General features: G+C 33.9%; 1 protein-coding gene and 1 long non-coding RNA gene across 3 annotated transcripts in view; both read right to left on the bottom strand.

The window, feature by feature from the left end:
* Nucleotides 1-25,192, bottom strand: part of ZEB1 (zinc finger E-box binding homeobox 1) — a 199,395-nt gene that overhangs the window by 142,368 nt on the left and 31,835 nt on the right. The window lies entirely within an intron of this gene.
* LOC116738182 overlaps nucleotides 1-25,192 on the bottom strand; it is a 54,990-nt gene that overhangs the window by 20,642 nt on the left and 9,156 nt on the right. The window contains exon 2 of the long non-coding RNA XR_004343852.1: nucleotides 12,347-12,504. This is a non-coding gene — a long non-coding RNA (uncharacterized LOC116738182). The remainder of the gene's footprint in view (nucleotides 1-12,346; nucleotides 12,505-25,192) is intronic.

The following is a 25,192-nucleotide window of genomic DNA, read 5'->3' as shown; positions in this document are numbered from 1 at the left end:
TATTTCTAAAGCTTCACTGTCCAATACCATGGCCACTAAACCTATGTGAGTATTTAAGCATAATTAATATGAAATAAAATTTAAATTTCAGTTCCTCAGTTGCCCTAGTCACATTTCAAGTGCTCAGTGGCTACATGTGGCTAATGGATACCGTATTGGACAGTGCAAATTATACAACTTCTCATCAGCACAGAAAGTTCTATTGGACAGTTGTTCTAGAGTCTTCAAAAATAATTACTTAAAGGTAACATGATACTTTACATTGATGTTCTATAATTCGTCCCTAAAAGCATTTTTCTCTATATCTATGATTTATAATTAGCACAATATTTATTTCCTAAATTCCTACTGAGTGAAATAATCTGAACATTGCTGTGATTCTCAGCATATACTCCTGGCATTATTTTCTAAAAGAGTCTGGTATCACTGTTTATGTTGCCAATATTAGATTTCTTTTTAAAAATTTTAGCTCCTTTAATACAAAGTAAAAACTGTGCAAAGTCATTTTATTTTTTTTTTTTTTTTATTTTTTTTTTTTTTTTATTTTTTCAACGTTTATTTATTTTTGCGACAGAGAGAGACAGAGCATGAACGGGGGAGGGGCAGAGAGAGAGGGAGACACAGAATCGGAAACAGGCTCCAGGCTCCGAGCCGTCAGCCCAGAGCCCGACGCGGGGCTCGAACTCACGGACCGCGAGATCGTGACCTGGCTGAAGTCGGACGCTTAACCGACTGCGCCACCCAGGCGCCCCTGTGCAAAGTCATTTTAACTTGTGACTTAGTGATAAGCATATGGGTAGATATTTTTCCTTGCATTTATTATTCATATTTATTTTCATATTCTTAATTTGGCATATTTTTCTCATTTACATATTAGGATCTTGATGTCTAAATTAGCACATTCTGCAATAATATAAAATAGTTAAAACTACTGTCATTTTCCTTATAACTTTTGATGTAGAGATTTCCTACAATTTTTTTTAGATATTCCAGTATATCTTTGCACCTTGGTGAGTTCCACTAATGCATCAAGTAAGAAATGTAAAGGTATTTTCTATGCTTTTTAATTCCAATGGCTGTATAAAGTATGGATGAAAACATTTTTTTCTTTTTTTTTGGTCTAATCAGTTTTGCAGCTATACTACTGAAGACTACTATCTAATACCATTGAGTGAATATCCTTTAAGTGGCTTCTCCAATAGGAAAGAATATTTTATCATATATTCAGTTGTTATATGTAGATGGAACTGATTGTGGATTCCTAATAATGCTCCAGTGATGCATGTTTTACAAAATGAAAGAAAGGCTTAATCTTCAGAATTCCTGTTAAGAAAGCAACTGAATTAATTTAGGAAAGTGTCTAAGTTAGGAGGGCATGGTTATGGACAGTAATGTTTTGCTCAAAGACTAAGAAAAACAATCTGTTGGTTCTGTCACCTACTCAAGAGTTTCTAAACTCACAAGCTGCTAGATGTTTGAAACCAGTTAAAGGGGTTGATTTCACAACTGTATTGATGCTGGCAGAAACCGGGGTGGCATACCAAGCAGAAGCAAGAGACATGAGGTGCATTGATCAGGCCCAGAAATTTGAGTAAGTCACGGATGAAGGGCATTTCTCTTAACTCTCACTGACCAGGAAGCCAGGGTCAAGGAAAGTTTATATTTAAATCTCTAGGGGGCAGAGAGGTCTCTTGTAATACCTGAGTTACCTATCATCCCTGCATCACTCCACTGTTTTAGACTGTTGCTTTAAAAGATTTCTGATACATAGTAGGGGTGTAGGGGTGAGACTTCCCCTCACTGTAGAATCACTATAAAATAAATCACTAGGAATCTTGAAAGTCAGAAGCAAACCCAGAAGCCTATAAATTATAGCCAATTTGCCAATATTCTCATGATTCAGAAAGTTTCTCTCCATTTATTTCATCTTAAATGTTTTTAATATGTTAATGATTTCTTTCTAAAGGTCTAACATCTTTCTCAAATTTATTGCTAAGTATTATATTTTGTTTGTTGCAATTCTGAGTTGGGTCTTTTCCCATTATTTTCATTATTACTGATGTAAAGATACAGTGTATTCTATACTTTATTAAATTTTTATCGTTCATAAATGGTTTTAAAGCTGATGGCCATAGATTTTCCTAATCAATCATGTCATCTAAAAATGAAGTATTTTGGTTTTATTTCTTCTTCTTCAGGTTCTGTCCATGGACAGTGTTAAGTAAAATGAAGTTAATGGTGATTGCTGAATAAACTAATAATAAAAATGATGACTGTTTCACTCTTGAATTTATGACGGTAGAAATATAAAATCATCCCCACCTATGCTGCTATTCTGCTAGGTGATACTGTTTAGTTTGCTGACTTAATAAAGCTTCCTTTTCCTTGAAGTTCAACTAATGATCCATGACTTAACACAAAGCAGTGTATCTGACTAGACAGGACCAGCAAAAGGTCCCCAATTCCAATCTGGCCAACACTGAACATATTGATTATGCAGTGTTATCCTAATAATGACAATGTTCATGAAAATCACGTTAAGAAATACTTTTGCTCTATAAAAATCCTACAATTACATGGGAACTTAAGTGCTATGTGCTCCTTGTACCCAAAGTTACTCTTCGGTATTAAACTAGGCATTTAAGACCCAGGTTTCTTTCTGGGATGAACTATGTCAGGAAATACAAAAGCCACAGTTTACGAGAGAAATTTCTTCTTTATAGAAGTTCCACTAATAAATGTGGAAGGGGTAGCAGATTAAAAATTCATTATCTTGCAAACCCTAATGATAGAATTGATTCACAGAACAATCAGCAAGAGATGAAATAATGAGAGGAGAGGTTGATGGAAACCTCTCATTGGAGAGAATGGGCTGTTACCACTGACCAATTTCAGCATCACTAAGAGCGTGACAGACACTACGTGCTCCCTGATGTGATGCAGTGTGAAGAAAAAGTCCCATGTTTGAAGTATTCCTGTCCACCTTCCATCCAGCATCAAAATAAAACCTGAGACTGAATCTAATGAAGTATTTTGAGCTAACTGCTAATTTGCAGGCAATTTAGAGGTTAGAGAAATAAGTTAACTGGGGAAGCTGACAGAAAAATCAAGAATGGGGATATTATATGGGAAAGCTTACAAAGTTTCTTTAATAAGTCATGGACAGGAAAGGAAGGGGAAGAGAAGGAGAGAAGGAAATGGGTGAGGGAGGTTAAAGGGGAAAGGGAAGCAAACAGGTAGTGGGGAAGAAAAGGCATTTTAATTACAGAGCAGTCCTACCAACCAAATGCTATCTGGATCTTGTTTGCATTTGGCACCCCAAATGTAATATGGCATTTTGAATGACAAGTGGAGGAAACTGAATAGGGAGATAATATCAGGTGATAAATAATTATTGTTAATTTTGTTTGATGTCAGAAACGTATTCTGGTTATGTAAGAAAAATGTCTTTAAAGAAGCGCATACTGGAAAATGTAGAAGTAAAAAGAGTTAAGACACAGGATCTATCTTAAAACAGTTAAGGAAAAAAGAGGAAGTAGATGAAGCAAATGTGGCAAAATTTGGTTAATTGTTAAAGTTGGGCCACAGATAGGGGGCATTTATTACACTAGTCTCTCTTCTTTTGTGTATGCTTGAAAATTTTAACAGTAAGTTCTTAAAATCCAGCCCCCCAGAAACATCACCTAGTAAGCTAAATATTTTCTAGTGTAAGTAAGAATAGAACCATTATTTACTACCTTTCCACATACCAAACATTCATGACCTATACAAAGCAAGGAGGCAAAAGACAGGACAGCCTGTCCTGCAACAGATGTGCCCACATTTTAAAAGGTTCATTTTAAAATTAATTTTTCCCATTTGCCCGTCTGCAAACTCCCCAGCTGTGTCTTCCAAACCTTCCACCTTTCCTTTGCATCCCAAATTACCTACTTGAGCCCTCTACTTCCTCTCTCAGCCAGAATTCTCCAAAATGTTGCCCATACCTGTTTTAATCATTTTCTAGGTCCTCACCCACCATTAAACCAATGTAGTCAGCCTTTTACTCCCACTTCTACACTGAAACATCAAATGGTCTTCTAACTATAAAATGCAATGAATGCTTTCTATACTTTGCCTTACTTGGCCTACAAACCACTTTAAACACTAGCTGTGCAACCTTGGGAAAGTCACTCAGCCTCTCTGAACCTCAGTTTCCTCATCAGTAAGAGAGACAGAGTAGCATATTTCTGATAGAACTTTTGATATATTCAATAAAATAACATATAATGAAAACAAAATCCACCAATAAACACAACAGGCGCTCAGCCAAGATAAGTTCTGACTCACTGAATTTGTTTTCCTGAGTACCTGACAACCAGGAAGGGTTTGCCTTAGCTAATATGAGCACTCTGGTCTCCAAAAAGGGTCATTTCCCAGGCAATTGAGTCACTAAAATTTTTTTTCTTAAAAAAAATATATAGTAGATGGTATTGTAATGGTGTTGCATGGTGACAGAGGGTAGCTACACTTGAGGTGAGCACAGCATAGTATATAAACTTGTTGAATCAGGATGTTGTACACTTGAAACTAATGTAACATTTCATGTCAATTATACTCAAAAGAAACAATTAAAATTAATCTGACTTGTTCATATTGTTACAGATATATAAGTATCTGTACAGAAAAACATGTTTAATTCTAGCCCAACAATACTTTCGGAAACAAAATTCCAGGAAAGTAAAATAACGTGTGCCCCCCAAACAAACAAAAGATTTACATTTTGTAGGAGACACTGAATGAATGCAAGGTAAATTATTTTATTTTGGTATCTTCTTACGTCTTTTGTATCTCAAAAAACTCAAGCTGCTGCCTTCTTATTTTAATAGTACAGATTAGTTGGGTCTGCATTTTTAAAAACTGTTCCATTATTCGAATGACCCCTTCTTTAACCAATTGATATTTCCTTCTCTGAATGAGACTGACTGGTCTCAGCTAAGTAACAGGATGTAGCGTGTTACAGCCTCACTGTGTTAACTGTGAAAGCATAGTATTTTAATATTTAGTAAATAGGTACTCAGGTATTCAAGTAAGTGACAGATGAAAGTTTAACATCCCCAGGGATATTTGGATTTATATGCTTCTCTTAAAACTTTAGATGAATTTCTACTGGGTAAAATGTGGCAAAAACACATTTCAGCTTGTAAGACTTCCGTACAGCCCTTATGCATGCCATGTTGAACACGTCCATCAGGGAACAGCAGTCATCACTTAATCTCCCTTTACAGAAAGAATTCTACAGCTTAAGATGTGACTGTGACTTGTGGCCTTATTTTCACAGCAATTAGGTTATTAAATTGGCTGGCTCTTGACTTCATTTTTAACAATTGCTTAATGATATATAAGACATTTTTCCACATGACACCACAGTTAAGCAAATTCTCCAAAAAAGTTTTTTCTGTTAATTTTATTTTTTAATAAATTTTAGTCTGCTTTCATATGATTGCTTTAATATTTTCTCCAAATAACTTTATTTTTTTATTTTATGTTTATTTTTGAGAGAGAGAGACAGAGACAGAGACAGAGCACAAGGGGGATGGGCAGAGAGAGAGGGAGACACAGAATCTGAAGCAGGCTCCAGGCTCTGAGCTGTCAGCACAGAGCCTGACGTGGGGCTCCAACTCACAAACAGTGAGATCATGACCTGAACTGAAGTTGGACACTTAACCGACTAAGCCACCCAGAGACCCCTTGTCCAAATAACTTTTAAATTTAAATGTTATTCTTGTCCAAAAAATGTTTCCATTCAATGTTATCCTTGTAACATTTTAACATTTAAAATGAAGTAGCTCACAATATAGGTGTTAAGTCTTCTATTAAGTTTAAAATGGCATCAATTTTAATTCTTTGATTTTTTATATGAAAAATTATTCTAATTATGACCACAGTAGCACCTAGTAGTTCAATAAATATACCAAACAACTTCTTATGGTTAGCGTGTGTGTGCATGCGTGTATATATACATATGACATTTTTTAACCAACATTCACCTGACTCAATACCAGTCAGGACACAGACCTATACAACACTAACGCAGAGCTAAATAATATCATGGTGCTCCCATTAGCCACTCCCAACCAGTCCTCTCCTCTTTAGCAGGAGGGAATGATGTTTAAGTGAGTCTGTGAGATCATTTAGTAAAGCAAACAAGTTTGTATGTGTACACATAAATTACACTTTATTTCTTTTCCCTTAAAATGCTTTAGTATACTTTTTAATGAATTAGTAAAATTAATCTGAGAACTCATAATGCTATAGAACTAGACATGCCTTAATAATGTTGCAAATGTCAGAGCTGCGAATGACCGCTACAGCTATTTAAAACTGTTTTTTTTTTTTTTTTGTAAAAACGAGTCAAAGATATAAAAACATAATTTGGCATCCATTAAAAATTTTTATTAGAAAAAAATTAATCACTTACAAGGAAATCAGTTTGAAATTAAGCAGACTAAAGAAATTTTACATTCCCCTTGTGAAGTTCTGGAACAGTATGTAATTTATGTGAGAATTTTGAGAAATCCTAAAAAGTATACATAAAAATCAATACTGTATTTTCATTTGAAGGAATCATGTAAGATATTATGCAGAAAAGAATTTTTTACTCTGTTATATTGGGACATTAAAAAACTTATTGAATTCTTAGCTCTTCATTTCAATTTGGTGCAAAAATTTGGGATGGATACATACAGATGTGTACATACATATATAGGCATACGCACCCACATATATATACATGACATATATTTAGCAAAGAGACTGAGATGCTAAGTGTCCTCATAATTTTAATAGGTTCTTATATCTAAGATATATGTGGCAGAACAGGAAGTAGTTCTCAGATTTTCTGCTTCTTGTCTAAGTATTCTTTTCATAGCCCTAGTCTTCCTAGGGCCTAAACAGAATGATGGCATAATTCTTTGGATACCATAACACTATGGTATCAATTCTCAACTAGCAAGTGGTAGATAGCTAGTAAGTTTTCAACAGACACTTCGTGACTGATCGTATTTAAACTAACTATGGTCATGGGAAACCACACTTATAGCATTCAAAGAATTTTCTCTCACTTAGCATCTTAACAATGAAAAATATTCCCATATTACAAACAAAAACAAGATGGTTATGAAATACATTAGATTTAACTCAAATATTTAATATGAAAACAATTCATTAGAGTACCTGCTTGCACTTATTATAACTGAATCAATCGACAAATATATAAATTCTCCTTCTACCTATGTAGACTTAAGTCACAGAATCATAGATCAAAGAAAAGGTCATATTAAATTTCACCCTGAAGTCATTTTCCAACTAGAATTACTCAGCAAAAATTATTTAACTCTTACATTTTTCTAGGATATCAAACTAAAAGACATAGTGAAAGTCGACATAAAAATATTTTTTTATAAATTTAAAAATATTTTCACAAATTACATATAGGAGTAGTAATGAATTATATGACCATTTTATGAAAGAAAATTTGTTTTCTAATATAAGTAAAGTAACAAGTAGTGCTACAAGGATTAAGGTTACAAATGTCACAAATATATTGTAGACCTATTATAGGAAGAAGTTCTTTCTTTAGATATCTGCATGGAAAAAATACTTAATATCAACATAGTCATTTCCTCCTCAAACTTACTCTAATCTGGTTTAGACTCATCTCCCATGGGATAAATAAGATCTTTGTTACTTCTTTTCTTAGACAAGAAAGATCAGTTCCATGATGCCTGGGATGGACTGAGTCTTGGATTAAAGGCTGAGACAACCTTGGTCCTGGAGATGGCAATTTATGGAGGCCTTTGAGTGATTGCTGTATTGCTGCTAAAGAGGGCCCAAAACTTGGGTGAGACTCTCACTGACATTTTGTTTAGCAGTAATAAAGGTAATAGTTCTTTGTAGTGTAACACCTATATATTTAAGCCAACATTCTGAAATTACTTCAGTTGGCCCAACGCGGTGAATTAGGCAGGACATTTTGATATGAGGAAATTATTTCATCATTGTTCTTATTGTTGTTAACTGTAACATGTGGAGCCTTTAAGTACTTTCTATGTGCCAGACATTGCTCTAGACACATCAAACGATTAATTTTTCTAGAAGGTATGTACTCTTATTGTCCCCATTTTACAGATGAGGAAACTGAAGATCAGAGGAGTTATACAAGTTTCCTAAAATTGCAAAGCTTGTAAATGCCAGGGTTAATATTTAAATCCAACCAGTCTGGACTCTAGAGTGTAGCATCTTAACCATTACAACTTTGACATTTTTTCATGTAAAACTGCTTTAATAACTTGATTAAATGATCTATAGTATATGACATACATGAGGCGTTATGAGTTTATTCTGCTTATATTCACATTTCTTGGTACTCAAAAACTTGAAGGTCTTTCCATAGTTTGTTTTAAGTAAGCTACATAAAAACCAAGAATATTTCAGTCTCTACCAATTTCTAAGACTGATTTCCAAAGAATTTTTATTCAATTTTTAAGTCAAAATGAATCACTTTATTTCATGAAGTAAGCTGATTAAATGATCAGCATACTAGAAATCAATTCTCAAGGTATCTTTAAGAAAGAACTGCTTTGCTTTTATAAAGTCACAAGCCACTAAACTTTGTCATTACTTGTTTAATATCTATCTTCCCTGACAGTATAAACTATAGGGTCCCATCTGTCTTATTCATGACTATATCTCCAAAGCCTAATGCCATGCCTGACATAAAGCAATTTGCCAGTAAGAATTTATAGAATGAATGAATTGGATTGGCTCTTTTATCTCTTGTTTATTTAGTAAAGCTCTCACCATAAATAGTAGCTTAATATTGCTATTGACATCTATTTCACATATTTTATATACTTATATGACTATATTAATTTTTAAGATGTGCCACAAATTTCCTCCAAATAATACTTATAATTGTTATCAGCAAGAATTCCTTCTTTACAAACTTCTGTCATAGACTCTTAAAAGAATGAATTCTAGAAGGCACTCCCCCATTTTATTTTCCACATTTAAAAGGTTCTTCCTTATATAATGAATTGAAAAATGTTCTTTTCCTTCTCACAACTATGAACAGTAACTTTTATTAAAATTTTCCTTTTTCAAACTTCCAATTCAATACCATTGTTAATCACCATTTCTTCTGACAGTAGTAGCTCCAAAATTCTAAACAGAAGCCATCATATTACGACATACGCGCTCAAGCAGATACTGCATTGTTTGTTAATAGAATTAAAAACTGAATAACTACTGGTAGACCTTTGTTTGCTCAGAAACAAGGGCTATTTTTTTACTGATTTCAGTAAAATAAACGTAATGTATTATCTTCATTCTGTGATGTATACCTATCTATGTTTTTAAAATATCTTTGTATGGGTAAATGCTCATCCAGCTGACATCATAGACCAATCAAAGCTAACTGCATAGAAGCAAAAAGAGCTGTCAAAAAAAATGTAATGTCATGAGCGCTGTAAGGCATGTTACCCAGAAAGGTACAATTCCCTCAAGACACTCCTGGGAGGTATGGAAAGGACTTCTTTCTTCTAGCATTGTTAAGTGGAATTGCCTAAGTATTTGAGCTAGGAACTTCAAATCAGAATACTGAGGTTGGCGACCTTCTTTTGAATACATCCAGGAAAAAATAAATTTAGACATCACTGCAGAGATGAAATTCAACATAATAATTTTAAGTAAAAAGTTAACAATGGACTTAATTTTGATTCTGCTATTTGAGAAAGATGTTCATTGAATACTTTAAATAGCTTACACATTTTAGTAGTAAATGAAGCAAAGATCATTTCTATTGTAAAACTAAGCTTTTTGAATTTTCATTGCATACTAGATTGCATTCAATTTGTTTATACTATCAGATGAATAAAGAAAAGCTTGTCTTCAATGAGAGTTTTTAAAAATGTTGACAGATGGGGCGCCTGAGTGGTTCAGCTGGTTAAGTGCATGATTCTTGATTTCAGCTTAGGTCATGATCTGAAGGTTCTTTGTTAGATGGAGCCCGATGTGGGGCTCCCTGCTCAACAGCATGGAGCCTGCTTGGGATTCTCTCACCTCTCTCTCTGTCCCTCCCCTCCCCCTGCTCATGCATGCCCCCTCTCTCTCAAAATAAACATTTAAAAAAACTAAAAATATTGACAGATCTAACATATAAAAAAACTAACTTCATAATTCTTCAAACATCACTTGTGTCTTTGCCTTAGATGAGATTCTGTGTCCCATAGAAAAAGTGTAAACATTTATTAGGCATCCAAATACTCTTCCTTTTTATTTGCAAAAATTTAATGAATATATGTGTTAGAATAAATTTATAAAAGAAACATAAATTTTACATTCTTTTCTTTCAAAAAGGGATAAAAATTGATTAAGGAAATCATATTGTCATTAAGAAATGTCTACATGTAACAACTCAATGATGTAAATGAGTGATAAATAAATCCCTGTACTAGGCTGATAACAGAATGGAACAGTTGCTAAGAGTGGAGAGTAGTTATTTTATGGTTGACATCCTTTAATTAACTTAAATTCAGCTGAAGAAATCAGGGTCCTCATTCACTTTATTCAATCCTGAAATAACACATCCCCTAAGAATTCTCTCCTCTAACTGAAATTCTCACATAAGAATGCTACGTTGACTAAATTCTTGATGTTATTTTCTTGTAAATTCTTTGGAAATCTAAGAAAATAGACTAGCAGCATAAAAAATGTATTTCTCCAAAAAGTCTTTCTGCACACTTGCTTAGAAGATACCCATTTAAATAGAATTAGAAACTTTAAAAGTTAAAACAAGTTATCAATTCACTTTAAAAAGTAAATGTATGGGTTCTGTGCTTTACACACCCACCATATTGCTTCTACTCTCAGCGACTTTTGCCCTTTCATAGTACTGGTTCCAGTTGCAATTTTATATTTGTCTGCATAATTTTTCTACACTGTAATTACTATCTACATGGAAGTTCAAGAGCAGTTAGAAAGAATCTCTGTTTTTAACTGTGACATTTTATCCCTGGCACCTAGCTGAATGGATGGCACATAACAGACAATCTCTAAAAACTGGAATTACTAGGTAGATGGGTTGAAGGACAGATGTTGCCATCTTAGTTCACTGTCAACATCTGAACGCTTACATAATGACAGATGCTGTGCTAGGTGCTTGCCACATGTGCTATTCCTGTATGTTTATTATTAAGCTCTAGGAAATAGTTAAAAACATGGTCACATTCAGTTACCATCATTTTGACACCTCTAATTGAGCAAGACAAATTACTCAAACTATGTCAATCTCAAAAATTGTAAGTGTGACAACAAAAATCACAATATATTATTAATATCTGAGCTTCAACACCCAATTTCCAGTTATCTGTGTCCATGAGAATACTGAAATAAGCTCTGACAAACAGAAATGTTTTTATTTTAACCTCTATAAGCTACTACTTTCACTCCTGTCCAAAGTTAACATGACTAATCACAAATCTGAGAGGACACAGATGTCCAAATCAAGGGATATCTAGGAAACAAATACAAAGAGACTAAAAAGATTACGTTTAAAGTCACTTGAAGCATACTAAAATATAGCCAAACTTAAATTATATTCTCAATGCAAATGTGTATAAGGCAGGGGAGAGATGTCAGAATTTTGTCACCAAAATTTGATAGTGTGCTGTATTATGAACAGATACTCCACTTCATTTAAACATCTATCCTGATAATTTAGTATTTTCCACAGAGATGTTGTAGCAATGATACAGTTTTAAAAACCTAATGCTAAACTAAGCGGATTTCATTATATGATATACTTTCTTTCTCCCCACCCATCACTTTATAATGGACGTAAAAAACAAAACAGAGATCAATATACTATTTTATTGCAAAACTTACGACATTTACTTTAGTAAGAAGCATATATGAAACTAACAAATTCAGTTTTGTATAAATTTTTTAAAAAAGTTAAACTTCATACAAGCAGTATTTATAATATGCTATTTTTTTAAAGAGAACTAGTTCTCTACAAAAAAACCCTGAATGTGTTAAACAATTATGAATTATATAACTTATTTTTTACACTTTTAATTAGTCTTCTTATCAACATTAAGCATATAAAATCTCTATAAAACCATTCTTTGCATGTATTTTGTTACAAATGTAAGTCACAGACATATAAATTCAAACATTTCGCATTATGTCCTAGATTTTTAAAGTTCTAAAATTTTAATTCAAATAATAAATGGTATGCTTTACACACACACACACACACACACACACACACACACAGACACATTATAATTTAAATGAAAACTCTTACCATTGATTTTCTTTTGATAGTTAATCACGCCATTAGTTTTTCTTGATAGGGCCTTCCTATTCAAGCAGACAGTAGCCAAATCACAAAATGACATTTGGATGCTCACGTCTTCTGATGGGAGTTTTCGGCCAATTGCCAGTTGAGAATTTAAACTGAAACTAAATTACCCAAACTTCGTTAAGTTGTTTCCACACCCACCAACTGATAATGAGCAATGACTCTAAACTGGAAAATAAAGTGAGTGACTTTGATTTATCCTTTTAAGCAATCATTATGTTTAAGAAGAAATGCTAAGACAAAAGAAAAAAAAAAACCTCTAAAATTCTAGTATCATCCGAGAACAGTTTTAAGTGAACTTCTAATTTCTTCTAACAAAGTTCCCTCAATTATTTTATTACCCAAATTAACACACAATAAAGATGGCACTTATTCAATGATATATCTATAAACTGTACTGTTGCAAACTTGAACCCTGTCAAACACTCCAAATATTAACTGTAATATTTGGAAACATTTTGCTGGTATCATCTATATTCATAAAGTATTTACTAAATCATCAACTACTTGTAGTACCATAAGAAGTTAAAGGTTACACTGAAAAGACATGATCTGCCTGCAAATATTGTTTATATTGAGAAGACAAAAATGTATGGATACTAACTTTTAATTATAGTTCAAAAACAACTCAGCTCTTTTTCTGCACCAAATTTAGGCTCTTTTCATCTTAATTATTACAGCTAATCTTTGTAAAGGTTGTCAATTATATATGATTTTCAACCATGAAGCTTTATGGTTGTTGAGCTTCACAGTCTGTTTTGATGCTTCTCAAATATTAGGCATATTAAACTGTTCCTATATGTGATTAAGGTATAGTACAGAGCTCCAATAATTTCTGCCTAGTTACAGAACCTGACCCATTTTAATAATTTTTTTTATCCTTGACCATTTAAGTGTTTGGAAAATATACAACAGAATAAAGCTAAAAGGAAAACATGAAAGGAATGGAAAAACATGTCCTGAGGTATTGCATTTACCACTGATTAAAAGTTATTTCTGAAGGTCAAGTATAATAGTCTAAAATTAAGTACACATAATTATATTGTTATGTAATACTCAGATTAGAATGCTAACCATAACATGTAACACCAATTCTCACATATTCTATGTGCCTACTCTCTCTCATACACATACACGAGCACACGTGTACACACACATGTACATCTATCCAACCTACACCCTGACAGGCTTTCTGCTATCAATATCCTGATACCAAACTATTATGTAAGAGAGAATATAAGGTGAATAATCAATTTATGGTAAAATCAAGAGAAAGTAACTTTGGCACAAAGTGTAGAGCTTAACAAAATTGCCATGTCTTTGAGTTAATCACACTGACCCCCAATTTGATATCCTAGAAAAGGCTTATTCCGTTTTATTCAATAATTTTAATCCAAAATCCTCAATAGTAATAACATTTGCAAACTATTCAGTGACTAACAGAATTCTTTCCTGGGTACTATGAGATACAGAGAAAAGATGAAATTCCTTTCTCAGCAAGTTTATAATCCAAAACATAACATGGGGGTGGAGGAAGGAGAAAAACAGCTCAGAAAGACATATAAGTGGTGAGATTTTCAAGAAAAAAACAAATACACTGGGGCAGCTTAAATTGTTTGAATGAGTTTGTCATATGTGAGGCTGATCTGAGAAGACTTTATAGCAAGAACATTTTTAAAGCAGAAAATATACAACCATTTTATTCTTATTTAGCCTAATGAAACCCACAAAGCAAAAATTAATTACAGAATACAGCTACAGAAGTAGTCCTGTCCTTACTCTGGAATAAGACCAAAGATACATTCTTTAGTCAAATGAAATTACAGAACATTGGAGATATATCTATCTATCTATCTATATATATATATATATATATATATATATATATATATATATATTTTAAATGGGCCTTCAGTAGAAGAGAAATAATTTTAAATTTGCTTATGTCACTCACTCTAGTAATGCTAATCATCATGGCAGTAACTTAATTTTTAATACAAGACACATAATCCTGAAGAGTACCATGAGATTAATAAAATCATGAATCAAAAAAAGCACAGAATGATTTGCTTGGTGTGAATAACATTATCGATAATGAACCTGACACAACAAAACCAGTTTCACATTCCAGCAATAATGAACAGCAAGGGACCTGCCAATGTGTTCGTATCTATCTATCTATCTATCTATCTATCTATCTATCATAGATAAAATACGTCCTACTAATCTGTAAGAGTTTTAGATTTTAACATTATCCCTAATTTTATAAATGAGGAAACAGTTCCAGTAATATGACATTATTTGTGCTAAGTGACACAGCTAGTCAATAGCAAAATCAAGACCCCTAAAGAACAAATGGTTTTATTACTATATTCAAGGAAAGAAACTGTTGTATCTAGAAAAAGATGTAATTTTCTTAGAAAGATTTCAACTTTTTAACCTCCAAACTACATCTCAAACACTCATATAATCAGCCCCAGCAAATGCAAAGAACCAGTGCATAAAGTTAGGGAAATAAAGCTGTATGATTAAACTGAACTTTCTTTATATGCTTTATAGCATACATTCAGTCTTACACCAAACTCTTAGAGACTAAGAACGTGGGTTTGAGGAATATATAAAATTGTATCAAATCTTTTTATAAAAAAATACAATTTCCTAGAATTTGCCATGATATTACTTCTATTTTTCTTTCACTTCCTGGCACCCTCTTTTACCTGTTTTTCATAAATTGTCTAGCAATTTAAGCATGCTACATGGATAGCATTAGAAATAAGAAGTCTTATCTTGACTGTTTCAGGTGATATAACTAATGCCAACTATATATAAATGGTCAGAAAGAGAGGTTCAGAATATTTGTAAATGGGAAATATAAAAAGAAATAGTCAAAATACTGCTTAGATTTATTTAGTTGTAAGGATAAAAGCTGGCCACTAACTCAACTGAGATTTCATTGTCTATTCAGTCATAACTCGTAAGATGCTTCTAGTGAAACACATCATCTTTTTAGTTCAGTTGGTCTCAAAAGTTAGAGTACTCCTTAGGCAAAACCTAAATTCTTTCATCACTCACCACTCCTTAGGCAACACCTAAATTCTTTCATCACTCACCAAAACTCTTTTGAACAGGCAATGATGCTAAACAAATTAATTCCAACTTACCACTACCACAACAATCACATGTCTGTATTTATGAACAAATCTCAATAAAGCTCATTTATTTCCTTTGGAAGTAAGAATCCTTGCTTTCTTAGACTTAACTCACCTTTAAATTTCATACATCATTCTTAAACATAAAAAAATTTTAAATCACATCTTTGATTCTCATTCAAACCCTGCCTCCAGCCCATTCACCATTCCCTTCCCAGTATTTCTGGGAAGTTTTTAAAAAAAAATTTTTTTTTTCAACGTTTATTTATTTTGGGACAGAGAGAGACAGAGCATGAACGGGGGAGGGGCAGAGAGAGAGGGAGACACAGAATCGGAAACAGGCTCCAGGCTCTGAGCCATCAGCCCAGAGCCTGACGCGGGGCTCGAACTCCCGGACCGCGAGATCGTGACCTGGCTGAAGTCGGACGCTTAACCGACTGCGCCACCCAGGCGCCCCTCTGGGAAGTTTTTAATAGGCAATTTTGTAGTATTTCATCACATTACATCTATGGAACTTCTCAATCAAGGTGTTCATATTATTGTGAGACAGCTCCTTAAAGGCAGAGGCTATGGCTTTTTGTTTCTTCCCTCTGATACCATCAAAACTCAATGGCACTAGATGTGTATTTAGAGTACTTACTAAGCAAATGATATCCTTACAAGCTGATCTGTAAATGGATTAATTAAAAGCTATGGACAATTATAAAATTTTGTAACAATAAATATGTGGTTTACTAGAGCACCCATGTAGTATTGTTTCAGGTTACTGGAACTTGCTGCAATAGGGTAAATACAAAATGGTCTTGAGAACTCTGTGAGATTTTTAACTCCTCTACATGGTTTCTAGAATAACACCTACCTCTGCATTAAAGAAACAGCACTCACTAGTAGTGTATCAACTCTTGAGAGATATCAACAAAATATTTCAACATGATTCGTCCTATTGGCTGAAAAAAATGTCTCCTACATTTTATTAAAAAAATATTTTTCTTGCCTCTGAATTTGTATTTCAGTCTTCAAAAATATTCCACCTTATTTTATTCATATGATCAACCAAATTAATCAACAAAATCTTGTCCTATATCATTTATTTCTGAGTAAAGAGATATTACAAGCTACTGTATTTTAGGGATATTGACTCATTAATCATTATAGTATCATACTGAATGAAGTAGGCAAATGTCATTTCCAAAGTAAGTGGGACATTAATTTTAAAACATACAGGGAACTAGCATTTGTTAAGATATCTCCTACACTAGATTTAAGATCCATTATTTTTAATCCTCACAACCCTCAGATATAAGTATAACATGCCTATTGTCTATTTTCCACCTGTGAACCTAGGATTCTGGTGCTATTAAATGATCCAGTTATAATCGTCTTCAGTGTCTGTCTAGCTTCAAAATCCAAGCCCATCTCTCTTACAGTAACTACCTGGAACACGTGCCAAGTACCATGCTTTTTGGGAAAAAAAAAGGGGGGGTGTTGGGCACAAAGGGGCAGGTTCATGAGACAGAGAGAAAGGCATCAAATGAAATAAAAAAACATCATAAAATCCAAGTACTTCCCTCACTGAAGTGCTCTTCAAGCCCATTAAGAACCTTCTTTCTCTTACTTTATTCACAAATACCCTTCTTTGCATGCTAGTAGCCATATGAATTAATATCAAGCTTTGAAAAATAGAAACACCATTTAACAACACGCAAAAGAACAATAGCTATGGAGAACTGTTCACTGGTAAGGACAAATGGCCCTATGACATACCTCAGTAGCCCCTGGAGACACTGTATTAACAAATATTCATCAACAATTCAGAATCATTAAAACAGAAAGGCTTTCCAAGACACTTTACAATGAGAATGGCTGAGATGAAAGATTTTAGCAAGCAAAGAAGGGAAGCATCTGTTATTCTGGAAATGTACTAATCGAATATCCAGTGATGATAAACTATTTTATCTAGAAACCTTCAAGAAGTATACATGCTATCATTTTGTATCTTCAAAACAGGATACAGTAGTGTGAACTCAAGCATTATAAATTTGGAGGAAAAAACAGTATTAAAAATTCCGAAAAGTATGAAGTTCTTAATTACCAGAAAACTACGGGCCCTGTATTAACACAAACTGCCATAAACTATGCTCCTTTCAAAATAGACTTTTACAGCCTCACTACTTCAAAAATGCAGGTGAAATATTTGTTGTTCCAATATACTTTTCCTCTCTCTTCCCTTCTCTCTGTACCATTACACTGAAGACTTCTCATTTTAACTTGAAGAAAAATGTTACCCCATGTAGCATGGCAAGTGGAACAAATTCACATTTAAAATTATCAGAGGGTCTTTAGGAGTTCTGATACTCTCAATACCAGACGGTGTACAGGCTGACTCTTTAAGAAATGTTATAGCTCCTGTAACAAAACCCAGTTTCTCTAGCATCTTAAGCAAGGTTTCACACAGTAATTATCACTGCAGTGCATAATTTAGCACGTGTGCCCTTTGTACAGGAACAATTCTGAAACATAGCAGCCAAAAGCATAGTTATTTATGTGCTCTGTTACCCTGATTTAGGGGGAAAAAAAGACAAAAGAGGATCAATTCCATACAAAGAACACAGTACTCCGCAAAAACAAGTAAAGTTTAGTTGAAAGGGAAACGGAGGAACTAAGCTGGCAACTGAGAAGCATAAACCATTTTGGCCTAGATTTGTTTGTAATGACAGTGTGACCCAGATACTCAATATTTGGCTAATATCTAAAAATCTGAAAACTGAAAGAAATGGTTTAAGTTGATTAAATATTTTAGTCCAAATGATGGGTGCTTAAAAATATACAATTAGCATTTTCTATACAGAGATTTTTAAAACTGTAAGTATTTTTGCTTTGTAAGTAATCCCATGAGTCATATTTCACCTTTATAGCCATATAATAAGGATGAAACTATTACCGAGATCATGGTACAAAAATCTTCTGAAGAGCAGAAGGAGAATATACACTTTTCAAAGTAAAGCTTATTTAAGAAACTATTTATATAAACTTAAGTTTGTTCCATTCATGGCCCACACAGTTCATTCTACAGAGTTGTCTATTAAGTGTCGAGAAAATTTTTGGAAAAAAATTCCTCAGTAGCTATCAAAGTGCTGCTAACGAGGGTGCTGGAACAGGAGACAGAGAACAGACCCACCAGACACCACCTCATACTTCCTGGGAGTGACAGGGAAAGCTGCTGGTGCTTCCTGTAAGCAAAGAGTTCAGACAGCACATGCTCCTTAATGCACCTGTAGCGACAGTACTGAGTGTTTATCCAGTGCTTCCTTCCTAATGATCCACGATTTGATTCAGTATCCAAGTCTCCCCCAGGAGACCTGTGGACCTCAGGGGAAGCGGACAGACCCTGAGCCTCCAGTCTAGCCCACAATTAGTCTAATCCATTATTATGGTAAGTCCCTTCTCCCTTGCCAATGATTAGTTTAGGTGTTTTAGAATTAGACAAATTTAGGTCAATGAGAAGCAAGCAGGGGTGAAGGTAAAGGGTAACTGCTTAAGAGAAAGAAAAAAAGCTATAATGTCTTTGAAAGTGAAGTTATCTTCTTTGGATCTGAAAGAAACATATAATCCTGATTGCAGTTGGTGGCCATTCTGTAACTACAACACTGGGATAAACCAATACTGTGTAGAAAAAGTAGAACAGAAAGCCAGACTGAATCCTTTAAGAAATCACTGAGCCACTGACCTAACAATGTATGTCTGCTGCAATAACTCACTTCCGGTGCTTCCTTACGAGTTAATTAATATCCTTTTAAGTCAAAAATCAGATGAATCTGGAAATGAATTAGCTTTTAGAAAACCGATAGGTGCCAAGTTCTCAATACTTTCAGAAAATTATAAAACCTATTTTTACCTATTCCTGGCTTTTAAAGAATAATGTTATATATTATTTTTCTGTATTTTCTTAATTGCCTACAATAATTGTATATTATATATGTTATTGGAAGGCAGTATTCAAAATATCAGAGTGTAAAAAACAATTGAGCCTCTTCTTGATCATTAATACAAAAGTCAAATTATGCTTTTAATACAGTACTGCAATGAGTCCCTGATCTACTCAGATTGCTATAGTGTGATTTCTCTGATATCACAGGTCTCTTGTTTTTGCTGTACCTTACTCCTAACTGTTTAAGAGAGAACCATTAGACTTTCATCTACATTTGATTGGTTCCCTGTACCCTATACACTCCCATCCCACTCTGAGTTCCCAGTCATGCATATTCAGAGCATTGAATTTGCTAGAAATATGCTCTGAAACTTATAAAATTATTTTGGGGACAGTGAATTTTTCTTTGAACTTAGTTTAAACTAAAAATACCATCTAGATAATTAGTTTTGTACTTCTTATAAATAATATCTCATTTCCTCTTTTCTTCTTTTTCTTTCCTTCCTAATTTTGACGTTTCCTTTGCCTAGAAATAATTTTGATCTTTTACCTACATATAGAAGACCTCTATAAAGCAGAAGGTATAAAACAGAGATGTTTGGGCCAAATATATTTCACAGGCATATTTTGCACAGTAGTCACAGAGTATTTTTAAAACAGCTGAATTAGTTACCAACTAATTCACATAAAGATGTGTATTTTAGGATCCTTTTGAAAAACTAAAAAACTTGGCAACAATCAGCATTAATTCTTACATGGCTACAATCAAGTGAAAATAGAATACTGGCTGTCCCTCTCCCCACTAAGATAAGCATAAACTTTCTACAAGTCCAGTCTCCATATATGTCCCTAAATGGCCTAATTCTTCACAGTCAGAAGTCCTTATTATTTGACTTGCTGCTCCTAATACAGCAGATAATAACACCCCTAAGTACACAAAAGATACTGTTGGCCAAGAAAATAAAGCAGTTCATAAGGTATTCAGGGAAGCAGGCTTCCAAAATTTTCTCCTCTTGAGTCTTCTAATTTAACTAGGAGCCCGTTTCTGGAACCAATGATCCAGCAATAACTTATAAAGAAAAAAGTGTTTCTTAATAGAATGTTCCTTGAAACAAAATGGTTTAAATATCTAAGTTTCAACCAATCAATCAAGAATAGGAGAATCCTAAATATTCAGTCAACTTTCAAGTCTGATACTGACTAAAGAGTGGTATGAACAAGGTAACATGCACTATATGTGTACATAAAATTATTTATATGCTTTACCATATAAATTAAGATGACAAATTCTCTTTTGAAACTAAATTCTCCCTACGCTATTTAATGGAATCAAGTAATAGGAATTAGCTCAATTCACAAATTACTTAAGGAATAATGCTTTCTAAATTATATAATATAGTCACTTCCTAACATTCAAGCACAAGTTATTGAAGGGATTTTGGAGAGTATTTTGCACACATCCTATGCATGGAATAACAATAATACTGGGTTTGTATTTCTGTCAAATCCCTAGGCTTTGTCTACCTCAAAAATTTCAAGTCTATCACCTTCTCTCCAACTCAACTGCTGTATCCATCATCTCCAACCTCATGTACACAAACAGCTTGTAACAATAGGCTTCTATATTCACTGCAGTCAGATTCATGTTTTTCAAATGAAAACTTAATCACGTTACACCTCTACTTAAAACCTTTCCAAGGCTTCCCAATATCCTTTAGGATACAGGCTAAGATCATATCATCTGTTTCCTACATTCCTCTCCATCTTTATTTCTCCTTCTTCTCAATGCTCAGATAATACTGGAATCCTTTCCATTCTTTTGCTTTTGCAGACACTATTTCTGCTACCTGCAATGCTCTCTGACTCACGCTGGTTCTTCCCAACTAAGCCTAAAAGTTACTTCTCTTGTCTTTGCCTGATTTGCCCATTAATACTACCTCACCATGCCAGGCAGTTAGGTTTGCCTATTACGTACTCTAGTATCACCCTGTAAATTCTCTCTTACTGTTCATCTTAGTTGTAATTATTTAATTTCAGTTTTTCCAAAGTTTTTGGTTTCATGAGAACACAGACCTTAATTGTTTTATTTAATGTCTTGCAATATAATTTAATGTAATTCCAGGCATACAATACTAGCATTTAATAAATATTCGTTGAATAATGGATCTCTTAAAATTGAAGTTAATCCATAACTAAATTATTGTTGAGAAGGCAGCACAGTATAGTAGATAATACACTTATCTGGAGGTCTTGAATACCTGGTTATTAGTCCCGTATCTACTACTTACTGTGTGACTTTAGGTCTCAAACACTTGGATTCTATACCTTAATAACACTATCGAACACCTGATCTGTCTTCCTTATGCAGTTGTTGGGAGGGGGAGAAAATGAAATAGTCTAGTACACTTTTTCACCTTAATATTTTTCAAATCAAGAGGAGTCTTAGAGTAAATATCAGAAAAACCTGCCAGTCATTACACGTTATAATACCTTGTCACTGCCTACCCAAGTGCGAACTTAGACACGACCAAGAATATACCTTTTGTCACCTCTGTTATCTGCAGATAGAACCATATACAGTGGAGTTTTAACCTAACATCAAGATCTTCTGGATGACTTTCAAGAGAAATTACTTAACTTCTAATAATATGTAATATAATTAGTAAAAAAAAAAAAAGCTACAAGTTTAATTAAATAGGAAATGGAAACCAAGCCATAAATTTAAGTACGCTATCAATTCTAAAGGTGTTAGAGGTCAAGAGTAGCATGTGGCTGCAATGCTTGTGGCTAAAAGTAATTCAGAATAATCCTCAGATAGAATGTTCCTTCCTCCCACAAGAAAAGTGTCTCATTTTTTCCAAAAAGAGAGGAAAATGTTATTAAATCAAAGGACGTCTCTTACAATTGCTGATTTATTTGAATAAAATACAGTAATATGCATGAATACGTTCTACAAATTATGTGCCATACAAATAGGTGCCCATTGTGTGCTGTGTACAAAAAAATAATGCTTTACATAAAACTTAATAAAAGCTTCTCCCAAAAATTACCTATAAAATCTATGCATAAAAATAAGATGAAACAAGATTCTAATGTCATTAATTTTTTAGAGGAAATGAAATATTCCCCTTTTAGTAGACAGACTTGCCAAAACAGACTCCACTTCTTTCACTCTGTTCTCACTTTTAGCATGTCCCACATAATCTGGAACACTGTCATATGTCTAATTATTTAAAATATTCCCCTGGGAACCCTGTTCTAATATGTAATCATTACTAGTGTCCAAAAATTCTTCCTTATGTCTTTCTCCATTCTTTCAATTGTCTGTTATATTTAATGTGATATTTTATTTGTGTCTTTGCAGATATTGTTTAAAGCCAAATCAATATCCTCTTCAATGTGATCTTCAAGCGTGAAATAGGACACGGGCTTTCACTTATTTTATACAAGTAGTACCGGTTTTCTAGGACTTGCTTACCTGGTGACCAAAACCATGTACTGACAATATGACAGGTTGGTGGTACTGGTGACTACTGAGACTAAAACAAACAATACGTGACTCAAACAGAATCAAATTTTTGCCTATCAGTACCATGCTCCTTAAGCAAAGGGAAGTATAGTAAGTCTACGCCCTCCTTATAAAGGACCACTGGAAAATTATATATCTCTTCAGACTTCTTTCTCTGATTCAGTTTGTTAATCCCTATGGCAAAGGACTTATATATTAGATTGTAAATAAATTCTGGAAGATGACCCAGAAAGACCACTTAGGAAAAGTCACAAGACTTCCCTGCATAATATAAGGTAGAATAGAATGTAGAGCTATGGCAAATAAGAACAGCAAACTTCTTTAAACATTTCTACCAATCAGCAGTTCATTACATTGTAAACAGCCCATATAGAACAGTTTATAAAGAATTTTGCATGAAACAGATGCTTAGATTAGAAAACCTATAAATTATGTGGCTGTTATAAACTTTACTCAAAGTGGAACCATCAATATACCTTGATAAGGCTGATAAGACTTTAGATAAATTATGACTCATCACTAAAATTATACTTTAAGTGCTATCATCACAAATATATACATTATTTAAACATGAAGGTCATGGGGAAAGGTGTGGTAAGAGTAACTGAATTTCCAGCGCTATGCTGTGTACTTCCAAATCATCTCATTTAACTGGTAAATTTTCCTGTGATGTTAACATTACTATGTGAGTTGAGAAAACAGTAAATAATAGCCATTAAGTGACTCTTATTTTAAGTCAGCATACAAATCCTCATGTGCTTGAATATACCAGTTTGTGAAACGTGGTAATGGCCAACAGCTAAATTCAGAAAAAAATTCAATACAGTTGGAGTTTCCAAAGTTGGCTACAACAGTATGTCCCATCCCATTTTCTCTTTTATAGTGTGATTTCCTGTGCCAAGAAATAAAACCAATTTGCCCTCCTCTTGATATGGGCTGGTCTTGTGATCTGCTTTGACCAACAGAATGGGCACAGTGATTCTGGGTCACTCATGAATCTGGGCCTTCAAAGAGCTACAGTTTCTGCCTTTGCCTTTTGGAACATTTTTTCTTGGAATCTGGCTATCCTGATGTGAGGGAGCCCAATTAACATCAGAGAGAGGCACCCTTACCGAGAACTAAGGGCCAGGGGCCAGCAACCTGCATCCATTGCCAGTCATGTGAGGAGGCCGTTTGAGTCTGCCCTGCCTTCCTAGCACTACAAGGAAAGCCACACAAGGCAGAAGATTCACCCAGTCAACCCTTAAAATGATGAGAAATAGTAAATGACTGTTGTTCAAGCCACTAAACCTTAGAGTGGTTTGTTATGAAGCAACTGATAAGTAAAACACTATTTCCCTTAGAAATGTATTTCAACAATACCAGTGTCAGCACTTAAATGGCCAATAAATACCAGAATATACTTGGTTTCTGTGACTGAAATAGAATTGTGCAAAAACATAATAAAGCCTAAGCTTTAAGAATTACTAAGGGTTTGGGCACCCAGGCGGTTCAGTCAGTTAAGTGTCTGACTCTTGATTTCAGCTCAGGTCATGATCTCAGGGTTTGTGAGTTCGAGCCCCACACTGGGCTCCACACAGAGCGTGCAGAGCCTTCTAGGGATTCTCTCTCTCCCTCTCTCTGTCTCTCTCTGCCCCTCCCATGCCCACTTTCTCGCTCTCTCAAAATAAATAAACTTAAAAAAAAAAAAGGTTACACTTAGTTTAAATAAAAAAACCAGTAGGGTTCAGTGCTTAAAATCACAATGTGTCATAAAATGACAAGGACTATTTATGGATAAAGTTAACACTGACAAATCACTAAGTCTTAAAATAAGAAAATAAGAAGGCATCACTTTAAGTTCAAAAAAGAAAGACAAATAGGTAACAAGGCAGAGTTTGGTTAGATCAAAATAGATAATCCAGATTAAATTTCTTAGCCTATGTATTATAGACTACCATCATATGAATAGTATACAATAAAATATACAGCACTAAATCATACTAAACATTCTATCTTATTCAGAAAATTCTTCAAAGAAGAATTAAAATAGCAACACACCACAGAAGGAGCAAAATACCAAATATTCATAAATATTTCCAGTTGGCAGAGTCTGGATTACAGTCTACTGTCTTACATTAAACATCTATTATATGAAAGTACTGTTATACCATGAAATATGCTGAGTACACACAAATTAAAAA

This window comes from Lynx canadensis, chromosome B4 (assembly GCF_007474595.2).
Source record: "Lynx canadensis isolate LIC74 chromosome B4, mLynCan4.pri.v2, whole genome shotgun sequence".
NCBI lineage: Eukaryota > Metazoa > Chordata > Mammalia > Carnivora > Felidae > Lynx > Lynx canadensis.
Note: the sequence above shows the minus strand (reverse complement) of the source record. Positions and strands in the feature narration are given on the sequence as shown.